At 43.4% G+C, this 11,332-nt stretch overlaps 1 pseudogene; it reads right to left on the bottom strand.

The window, feature by feature from the left end:
- Nucleotides 1-10,018: 10,018 nt before the first annotated feature.
- LOC102751657 lies at nucleotides 10,019-10,820 on the bottom strand (annotated as a pseudogene).
- Between the last annotated feature and the right edge of the window lie 512 nt (nucleotides 10,821-11,332).

Here is an 11,332-nt window from a genome sequence, read left to right as displayed (position 1 = left end):
ACTGGTGGTGACTGGTGAATGCATGCATTCACTAGACCTATTCATATAAACTTAAAATTAAGTTACAGTAATATGTATAGAAAACTTTTCTGTGAGATTTAACTTTTCATACATACTTATTTTTAATTACATAAACATGTCTAAATAAGTAAAAACAGGTAAACTAGCTAATTTGTCAATTTCTTAACATATACAGTCAGGAAATCTACTTTATTATATAATGAACTTTTGGCCTTAACAGGCACCCCCTTGCTCAAATTAGTCTGCTGTATTGAGGTTTGCCTGTATTGTTGGTCCACTGGGAACCATATGATGCCAAACTCAATGACAGAACCATCAGCAGTGGTGATCAAGGGCTATTCAGGAATACAAGACAGTAATTATCCCATTGTCACTGAAAATCACGCTGTTCATCACTGCTCCACACAACTGTCAGTGATGGGTACTAGGCTCATACATATGCATGGAGCCATTCTGAGAATCTCAGCTAAGGGACACGTTATTGTTATCACCCATCAAAACAAATGTTAAAAAAGACAACTACAATAAGAACAAAATAAATGACACAATGTGTTGATTACAGTTGTAGAGCTAAGAGATGGCAGACGAGGGTGATTTCAGAAAATTTGGGGATTCAAGTCCTCAGCCTTGTCATCTCCACCACAACCTTGCCATCCTATTTCTTGGAATCCCATCCCTTCCCCAGTAGTGCCCTTTTTCATGCCTTGAGACCTACTAAATGGAGCGTCTCATAGCCACTGCAATAGTTGACCTTTACAATCTAGTTCCAATATTGGTCCTCAGCTTATCTGCTCTGGCACTGCAGGAGATGAGGAATTTGCTCTAAGTTGTCATCAGGAGCTATCATTCTCCAATCATATTCTGAACTGGAATTTCATAGTCTGTAGTGCCACTTTGTCTTGTGCAAGCTCCACAGGACATTTATAAAAAGCCAAATATATACACAAATTTAATAGCCATTGTGGTTTCTCTAACAACTAAATTAGACTCAGTCATTGGATCTCTTATCATCCATATTCATTACCTCCAGCTACCACCATGGGTAATTTGAATATTTGTGATGATAGCACATGACATAAATGACCTCATCCCACCTCCCAGCAAGAAAACACACACTTCAAATACATGATAACACCAGTGCAGAATCTGCCTTTGAGGTCTGCTTCCTAGAGTCTTACCTTCCTAGAGCCTTACCTGCTACCAGTTACTTTATCAGAGGTCCCAAAACATATGGCTTCATAGGAAACTTGAGCATCCTATCCTATATAATAAAAGCCTAATATGCTAAGTGTCTGGTCGACCAGTTGGCCATTCAACTAATCAAAGTGTAATATACTAATGATATGCTAAAACCACTCAACCACTCGCTATGATGTGCACTGACCACCAGGGGGCAGACGCTCCGACCAGTAGGTTAGCTTGCTGCTGGGGTCCAGCCGATCAGGACTGAGCGAGATGGGCCGGACATGCCCTGGAGCCCTCCCGCAGTCCCTCTCTGGCTGGCCAACCTCCTGTGTCTCTCCCCATCCCTGATCATGCACCGGTGGGGGCCCTCAGCCTGGCCTGAACCCCCTTGCAATCCAGGACCCCTTGGGGAATGTTGGAGAGCTGGTTTCGGCCAATCCCTCATGTCAGGCTGAGGGACCTCACTGGTCCACGAATTTGTGCACTGAGCCTCTAGTCGTCTTATAAATTACCTTGTGTACATAATTATTGGGAGGGTGCAGGGAGGATTGATTAAACACACCAAGGACTTGTCCAGAACCTCAGGGCCAATAAAAGTTCAGATCAGGTCCTGGGGAAGCAGCAGATATTAGAACCCAAAGAAAGAACTGTTTTTCAACAAATTGTCTGGTGAACAAAACCAGGGTTAACAATACCCCAAATCACTTTCCTTCCACCTTTCTCATCTCCTGCCTGAAGCTGTCATAGGTCCAGGGGAGTTTAGTGAAAGCCATAAATGAGGAGGCTCATTGATGTGTCCAATGGGCAGCCTTCCACCATTTAGAGCAGGATGGGCAACACAGAAGATACCAAGTCATTGTTTGATAATTCATACAACTCCTGTGTAAACATGAAAAGATGTGTCAAGTTAGTGGTATTTCAGATGAAGAAAAAGTCATGTACCACTTTAACCAAATTCATTTTAGTATGTGCTACAAGCAAAATCTCAAGGAACATTCTATGTAAGTTAACTATGTGTCGAAGATGGGATAATATAATCCAAGATGTTAAGCATAGCTAAATAAATGACTAACTAGGCCATAAGGACAATAAGATAAAAAACACGTTTCAAATTTCTAACATCAGTTTATTCTAAAACTGATATTAATATAATAGTTAAATAATAAAGAAAAATTTAATAAAAACTTGAAACTAGGACAAAAAAAGGAATGTCCTCTAACAGATCTGATCAAGCATATGGTGAATGTTCCTGCAGCCTTCTCCTTTGTCCTGTGCGGAGATTTCTTTTTCAGTGGCTGCACCACGTGACATGTTTTGCCAACACCAATGACTGAGTGGGAAGGGAAGGAGTGGACATGGAAGGCTACTTTCAAGGGAGATACTTCCTAGAGGGCTAATTGTCCTTGAAACTCACATGATTATCTGTGCATCTACAGTCCCATGTGTTCCGCGTGATGCTGCTCTCTTGAGAACTATCACAGGTCAAGTGCTACCTCTTACCTAGAACTGTCAGTGCAGTAAGAGAGAGCTTAGGGCTCAGGGGGTAACTACATTCTTTATCAAGAATACCCTGGTGCCAAACTGAGGCTCTAAGAATTCAGCCACTGCAGTCAACATTCACAGACCTGCCAGGGGCTCCATCCACCCAGGTTCCTATTCCCCCTTTTCTGCTGGGGCAGAACAAGCCAGCCTGGGGTCGCATTGGTCCGTCTGTTCAGCTCTGCTCACCAGCCCTGATAGAATCTTCCCTGAAGGAGAGTTTCTCTTTAGAGTCTTAGATGTCCTTTCTTCGCAGGGGACCAGATCGAGAGCACCTCAATCTGTCAGAAACATTCTCTCCTCCCAAGAGGTCCCTCTGGAAACTGTTCACTTCCCACAGGCACAGCTCCTTTTACCAAGTGGTATTGCCCACTTTTCAGGCCACAAAAGGACCTGCTTCAGCCTGCCCCAGAGCAATGGGTGCCAGAATGGCTTACAAATCCATGAACAAAGAAAATCATTAGTGTGAGTAGATAAAACCATAAAAATTAGCCACTAAGGTTATTCACAGCCTTAAATCCTGCCTCTTCAGGCACCTACTTCATTCATACACACCTATAATTGTATTTACTCCACCTTGTATCCTATTTTGTTATACTTAACCACATTTTCTAAACATTTTCAATGTTTTTACAAAATATAATACATGTAAATGAATATGTAATGTGTAAAATAGTTAGCACAAATACCCAATGATGTAATGCCTGACAGATATCACAGGCAATGTTGCTGTAGTAATCCTGCTATTGATAATTAACTTGATTAAGTCTCTTGACTTAAATACATTGATATGTAGAGATTTGGTGGAAATTCTTTAAGAAATTAAAGTAACAACCCAGCCGCTGTTGCTCAGTGGTTGTGCATCAACTGACCTACGAATGAGGAGGTCACATGCCCGAGTTAAGGGCTCCATCTCCAGTAGGGGGCATGCAGGAGGCAGCTGATCACTGATTCTCATTACTGAGGTTTCTATCACTCTCTGCCTCTCCCTTCCTCTGTCTGAAATCAATAAAAACATATTTTTAAAAAGAATAACAAAAAGAAAGATCACTTTTAAAAAATGAAATGAGAGTAACATTTTTATAATGCAGCCCATTTTCCAATAAAGTTAAAGCTTCATGACAGAAGTTTTGATGTGCTCACCTGACTGGGCTACTAATTCCCAGTTACTCACCACATGCCATTCCCCAGCTACTGTGGTTTCCAGTTGGTCTACCTTTCTCTTTCCACCTTTCATCATTTTCTGCTCATTTTGTATACATAACTTCCAGGATTTGTAACTGATGATAATGGGGGGATAGGGAAAATGTGCCTATTACATCTTTATGCCATACTATTGCATATAATTTTTTTAAAGTACTTTGTGTCAACTGTTCCTATGAAGAAAGAGGAGCATCTGGAGCAGAAAGACGGAGGAAAAAATGAAAAATGCTGGCCTTGTCAGTCCACAGGACACAAAAATGGACCCGCTTGGATCCTGATCTCGGGGCCTCCTGCAAGGCCTGGGGATGCTCGTCCTCTTCAGCATCACAAATGTCCTCATCAGCACACGAGCTAAAGCAGGGGGAAGGGGGGAGAGTACGGAAATAGACCGAGACCTACCATTGGGCAAGAAGGTGAAGCCACTGTGTCACATGGTATGGACTAAGTAATGAGCTTTATTAGGGACATTTATAAGCCACAGCCTGCAAATGAAGGCCTCAGCTGCCCATTCCTTCCATCAACCCACAGAGAGGGGGGTTGGGCCCAGGCACTGGTAGACACATGGTGTGTCCTTCAATGGAGGAACCTCAGCCTCTTTGTTGTCCTTCCTCCTACCTGGTAAACAGCAGATGAGCAGACCATCAAGCTCCAATCTCTGGGACTCATTGCCTGCGGAGATGGCTTGGAAAGCCTTCTGTCCAGCAATGAAAGCACTTGGCACCTGTGGAATTATAGTCTGTTCTCCAATTTTGTGGAAAGTTCAGTTCAGGTCCAGCCGCATCAGCCAGGAGAAGGAGAGGCCTTCCCCATGTGGCATGTCCAGGTAGCTCAGGTGAGATGCAGACATTGCTTCCAGATGGCTCTACTAACTGGAGCACCTTCACTCTAAAATATATTTCATAGCCGGTGCTCCTTCCTAGACATAAAATCCTTCACATGATTAGCCCTAGAAGATGGACCAAGTTAATATGTCCAATAATAAGATGGATCTGATGAAATTGATTTTCTTTAAATTGATCATAGAAGTGAAAAATAATACAGTTTTTTTAAGAATCAGTCAAGTTACACAGCCACATGACCATGACCAAGCAGGGACTGAAATCAGGTTCAGATGGCAAGCAGACACCCTACACTGCCTCTCCCTACACCGCCTCTCCCTACACTGCCTCTACCGCAAGAAAGATGTTTGCATATTTTGTAAGAAAAGCCATGATTCTCCTTTTCAATCATTCTAGCAAACCAGATCTACATATTTATTTTGAAAATGTTTTATCTCAATCAGAAGAGTTAACTTCCTTGTTACCACTCCTGCCTCCAAATTAAATTCTTGCTAAAATTTACATCATGTAACTGTGACAAAACAGGTAGTTAAACCGGTATTTCAGTCCTGTGTAAACAAAGTAATTAACAGACAAAAAGAACTCCACTTTTCAACTGTTTGTCATGAGGCTGTGCTGACAGAATCAAAGGATGAAATAAGAGAAATTATAAAGGAAGAGGCTGTCGAATAATACTTCAGTATAAATCAGAGTCAACATAACACAATACTTATTCATTACCGAGAAATATTCATCACATCTCACATTTCATTACAAGGGCTGAAAGAGGGCTCTTAACACATCCTTGCTGATTAATTGTGGTGTACATGGACTGAAAATTTCCAAGGTAGAGAATGATTACACATAATAAAGTAACTAACGAATATTTGACTAGACACCAAATCTCTGTTTTCGGCAGAGATGTGCAGCAACCTGTAGAAAGACGGCAGCAAGCATGCAATATTTAGAGACATAAATGCAGGCCCACTGAGAAATATCCTGATGCAATTACTTGAGTTTCTTTCAGAATAAAATTAAGTCATACAACAGACCAAAACCTGATTTCTTGGGAATAAGAGAGCATGGGGGCCGTGTGTGGGTGTGTGAGGGGGAGGGGGGCAGGCAGGTGCAGAAAGCCCCTAGATTCAAAATGGTTCGATGCAATACATTGACTAGTGTTGGTGAGTATAATCATGGGAAGGTGTTAATGGAACTGATGTTTAAAAATATTGATTCTCACAAAACAAACAGTCCTTTTTCCCAAAGGCAGCAATGCATGGACGAGAAAACTGACCGGTGGTAACTGAGAAGGTCAGCGTCCAGGCCAGACCCCTGCTAGTGTGCCACAGCATACCATTAGCAGGAAATGACCGGGGGGCATGTTTCCTGATGGCCCTGCTGAGCAGAAAATACATCACGGGGCTGGGACTACGCTGCAGTCTTTACAGCAGCATCTCTTTACCCAGGAAAGGAAAAGGCAAGGACCGCTGATGGAGGCCTCCGCCTCTCAGTGGAAAGACAGCAATGCAGAGGTGAGCAAGGAAAAGGCACCATTACTACCTTTTTGTCTGTGTAAAAAATCAAAATATTTGCCTTAAAGGTCATCATGGCTAAAGTATATTGTTTTCTAAATCTCTAGCAAGAAGTGAACAAGGGTCTCTAACCTTTTTACCTCACTTATTCTTATACACAACACACACACCTCCACTCACTTATACCTACACACTCATACACACACACCTTCACTCACTCATTCCTACACACACACACAAACACCTCCACTCACTCATTCCTACAGACACACACACACACACACACCTCCACTCATTCATTCATTCCTACTCATTCACATACCTCCACTCATTCCTACACACTTACACACACACCTTCACTCACTCATTCCTACTCACTCACACACCTCCACTCATTCCTATATACTCACTCACACACACACACACCTTCACTCACTTATTCCTACACACACACATACACCCACACACACACACACACCTTCACTCACGTATTCCTACACACACATACACACACACACACACCTTCACTCACTTATTCCTACACACACACATACACCCACACACACACACACACCTTCACTCACTTATTCCTACACACACATACACACACACACACACCTTCACTCACTTATTCCTACACACACACATACACACACGCACACACACTCACACCTCTACTTACTCATTCCTACACACACACACACACACATCCACTCACTTATTCCTACATACACACACATACCTACACTCACTCATTCCTACACACACACACACCTACACTCACTCATTCCTACACACACACACACACACACACACACATACCCTCCTTTTTAGGTGCATGATTGTCACCATCTATGCCAACCTCTATGCCAGACTGAGGTGTTCTAATTGGATCCAAAAGCAATAAATGTAGTGGGACATGGGTTAACCTTCCAAAGGCCTATTAGTCTATCAGCTGTAACAGCTGGTAGGGAATTTAAGGCGTTCCAATAAATCACCCAAAGGCAGAGAGCAACTGCCAATAAAAAGAGAATTTCAGAAAAAGGATTATGTGATGGAAACCTTCTAGCATTACAGGTATCCTTCTAGAATTTCTTTAAACCTGACCCTACCTTCTACCCCTCTCTAGTCTCCCACACAGCAAGCTTGAATAGGATTTTCCTAAATCTGAGTTTCACTCTGTAGGGTTTTCATGATGTTTCCTTGGCTCAGTATTGACTTCATGGTAATTTTTACTGATAAAATCCAATACTTAGTATCACATTTTCACATGGGCGGCTTTATGCATGTGTGTGCATACACATGCCATACACAGGCAGCCTGAAAATTCAAAATGAGGCCACAGGTTTGGTATCCTAGGTTTTCATTCACAAAACGAAACTACAAAGGACCATGAACATGGGCCACAGTGTGGTGACGGTGGGGGGCAGGCGAAGGTGGAAGAAGGCATAAAGGGGATAAATGGTGTTGGGGAAAATGAAATAAAATAATAAAATAAAATAAAAGATCATGAGATCTTGTGATTTTTAGTGTAGCTCAGGCAAAAAAAAAAATACTTGAGACTGTTTGGCAAGAGCCTATATGTAGGCCATGAGTTAGCTCATTTAATCATCAAATATCCTGTTAATATTCTGTATATTTTAAACTGAAAATATGAAGTTATGTTGAGGTTAAATAACTTATGCAGGGACCACAAATAGAGGCTGGATGTGAAACCATCCAAGGGAGGTTTCATGACCACGCCTAGCAAATAACTAAAATTATGAATGTTCTTACAAATTGCTCCAGAGGTCAGCTTCTAACCTTTTTAAAAAATAATCTTCCAAACTTATTCTGCACTCTAGGAAACAAATTTTTACTTGTTGAGGATTGAATTGCTTAATGCAGAATAAAACGATATTTTCACATGTTTTATAAATTTTGAAATGTATACAACTTGGAGCTCTCAACAATTTTTATCTAATAATAAAAGCATAATATGCTAATTAGACTGGACAGCCAAACAACCTCTGGTCATCCTTCTGGACAACCTTCTGGATGACCATGCTATGAAACCCACTGGTGCCAGGACAGCCAAGGCGGGTGCGATGCGATTGGTCAGGGGCCCAGACATAGCCCCATGATCACGCTACAGAGAGAGGCCCAGGCCACCAGCCAGCAGGTGATCGATCAATCAGGGGGCTCCATGATCTCCATAAAGAGGGAGGCCCAGGCTACCAGCGGCAGTGCTGTGGCAGGTGGGCAGGGCCTCCCTCTGCAGGGGCGATCCATCACAGAGCCCCGGGCAGGTGAGCAGGACCTACCATTTTGGGATGATCCATCGAGGAGCCCCAGCCAGATGGACAGGGCCTATCCTTTTAGGGTGATCAATTGTGGGGTTCCGAGACTGTAAGAGGGCACAGACTGGGCTGAGGGACATCCCTCCTGTGCACGAATTTTGTGCACTGGGCTTCTAATAGTTAAATATTTTACTAAACATGGCAGGTTACCTGTTTTCCAAGTAGAATCCACATTTTCAAACCTTTTATTCACTGATTTCCTTTCTCTCATCCTCTCTCTAGAATTCCTCAGTGGCAAGCAGGCAGAGTTCTCCAGGATGCTCAGGGATGTACGTGACCTCTCCCTGCCAGTGGGTCTTTGAGTAGCACCCACCATGATGGCAGGGAGCTGGACAGGGGTTATGTGCCAGTGGATGGAAGAGCCCCTAGTCAGGCACCCAGGGGCGCTGCAGGCCCTGACCACCTCAGCAGAGAGGCAACGATGCATGGTGCCTGCACTGAGATGCAGAGAAGAAACAGCCCCATGACAAAGGGGAAAAACATCTACCATAAGCAACAGCACAACCAGAAGAAACACTTCTAGAAGGTACTCCTTTACTTATGGAGGAAAAATCAAGCTGGGAGATCAAAAGTTACTTGCTTCCATTGTAAGAACTAAGGCGGAGATGAACAGCCTTCAGGCAGAAAGTCCGAGGGTCCTCAAGGAGAGAGAATGGCGCTCCTAAAAGGCTTCTGGAACTAATGAATCTGGTTCCTGCTTAGTAACAAGTTAAATTTTTTGAAAAAAAAAACTTAAAAAAGAAAGAAGTGTGCTAATTCGCTTTTTAGGGTTCTTGAGGATTGGGAGAAAGAGTTAGGTCACAACAAAAAGCAAGTTCCACAGATCGGAATCTGTGGGTGAGAGGAAGTGAGATGTACAGACAGACCCAGGACATCCCCGGAGTACACCAACAACAAAAAAAGTAATTACAAAACGTGTACATCACAACATGCTTTTAAAGACACTTTGCATTGTGCTCACAGTCCCTTACCAGTGGTTCTCAACCTTCTGGCCCTTTACATACCGTTCCTCATGTTGTGACCCAACCATAAAATTATTGTCGTGGCTACTTCATAACTGTAATGTTGCTACTGTTATGCATCGTCATGTAAATATCTGATATGCAGTATGGTCTTAGGCGACCCCTGTGAAAGGGTCGTTCGATTGCCAAAGAGGTCGCGACCCACAGGTTGAGAACCATTGCCTTAAATGTTGTTCCCAAAGTTGCTCAGCCTCTAGCCCAATCAAAATCTCTGAGGGGAGGCAGAGACAATTTGGTGAAAAAGACACGGGTGGGGAAGTGGGGTGGGGGCTGGTGGAAGGAGAAAGCAGCCTTCCAATTAAAGGTCAGCCCTCAGTTTAAAGGTCAGCTTCACGCAGGCTGGCCTCAGGCGAGTCAAGGTCCGAGGGAGGAGCAGCAGCAGGCGGGGCTGGCTGGCTCTACCTCTCATTCAGGTCCAGCAGAGTCAGGTCCAGCCTCCTCTGTGTGCAGAGGCGCTTCTCTTTGGTGCATTTTAGTTTATCTTCCAAATCATCTGTTGTCTTTTCCAGGTTGGCTACCGACCTCTCAGCAAACTCAGCACGGGTCCCTGCGTCCTTGAGTTTATCAGTAAGAATCTTTATCTCTTCCTCATACTGGTCTTCCTTTTGAGAGTGCTTTTCTTCAGCAGCACTCAGACAGGGCAGGCTCTGGTCCATGAGTCTCACCTGCTCACCCATCTCTCCGCAACGGAACTCTGCCAGCTCAGCTCGCTCCTCTGTGCGTTCCAAGTCTCCCTCAATAATTACCAGCTTACGAGCCACCTCTTCATACGTTCTATCTGCCCCTTCTGCAATGTGCGGAGCTTCTTTGAGTTGTATTTCCTGGAGTTTCAGCTTTTCTGCATCTTGTAAAGCTCGGTTTTCAATAACCTTCATGCCTCTCTCGCTCTCGTCGGCAGCTTTCGCAGCTTCCTCCAGCTTTTGCAGGGCAGCGGCCAGGCGCTCCTGGCCACGGTCCAGCTCCTCTTCCACCGCTGGATCCTAAGTTCCAGGAGGCCGCCTCAGCCTCCGCCTGCTCCCGAGCCCGCCTCTCCCCCGCTTCCCACAGGAGGCGCTCGGCCCTCTCTTCGGCATCGTTGGCCTGCAGCTGCGGAACCTGGATCTTGCATTTCACCGCCTCCAAGGTGCTGATCCAGCCATGGTATCCACCCAGCTCCCGCTCCCGTCCAGTTTCCTGCCTCCTCCGCTCCCCGCTGCAAAGCTTCTCAGTTGAGAAAATTTTGATACCACAATTTGACAAAGATAATTCAAAATGCAAAACTGTAGGCCAATTTCACTAATACTAATGCAAAACTCCAAGTAAATCAAATCCAGTAGCATATTAAAGGATTCATAAGTAAGCTTTCTATTAAAGTTATTGATGTGATTCAACAGTAGAAAATCTGTCAGCATAGTTCACTGCACCATTAAATTAAAGAGGGTAAAATCCATGATTATAGCAATAGATGCTGAGAAAGTATATGACAAAAGTAAGCTCTTTCCTTAAAATTCTAATTAAAAAATAAAATTATTTAGCATGTTAAAGTTTAAGTAATCAATAATAAATATACAAATGGTGAAATATTTTAACCATTTCCATTCAATTATGGAAGAGAAAAATCTTTAACTATTGTTAATTCAAATTTGTTAGACTTCCTAGACAAAGCTTCAACACAATAAACTTAAATACCTAAT

The sequence above is a fragment of the Myotis davidii genome, unplaced genomic scaffold (genome assembly GCF_000327345.1).
Source record: "Myotis davidii unplaced genomic scaffold, ASM32734v1 scaffold452, whole genome shotgun sequence".
In the NCBI taxonomy this organism is placed as follows: Eukaryota; Metazoa; Chordata; class Mammalia; order Chiroptera; family Vespertilionidae; genus Myotis; species Myotis davidii.
The sequence above is the reverse complement of the archived record's forward strand: the minus strand, read 5'-3'. Positions and strand labels throughout refer to the sequence as shown.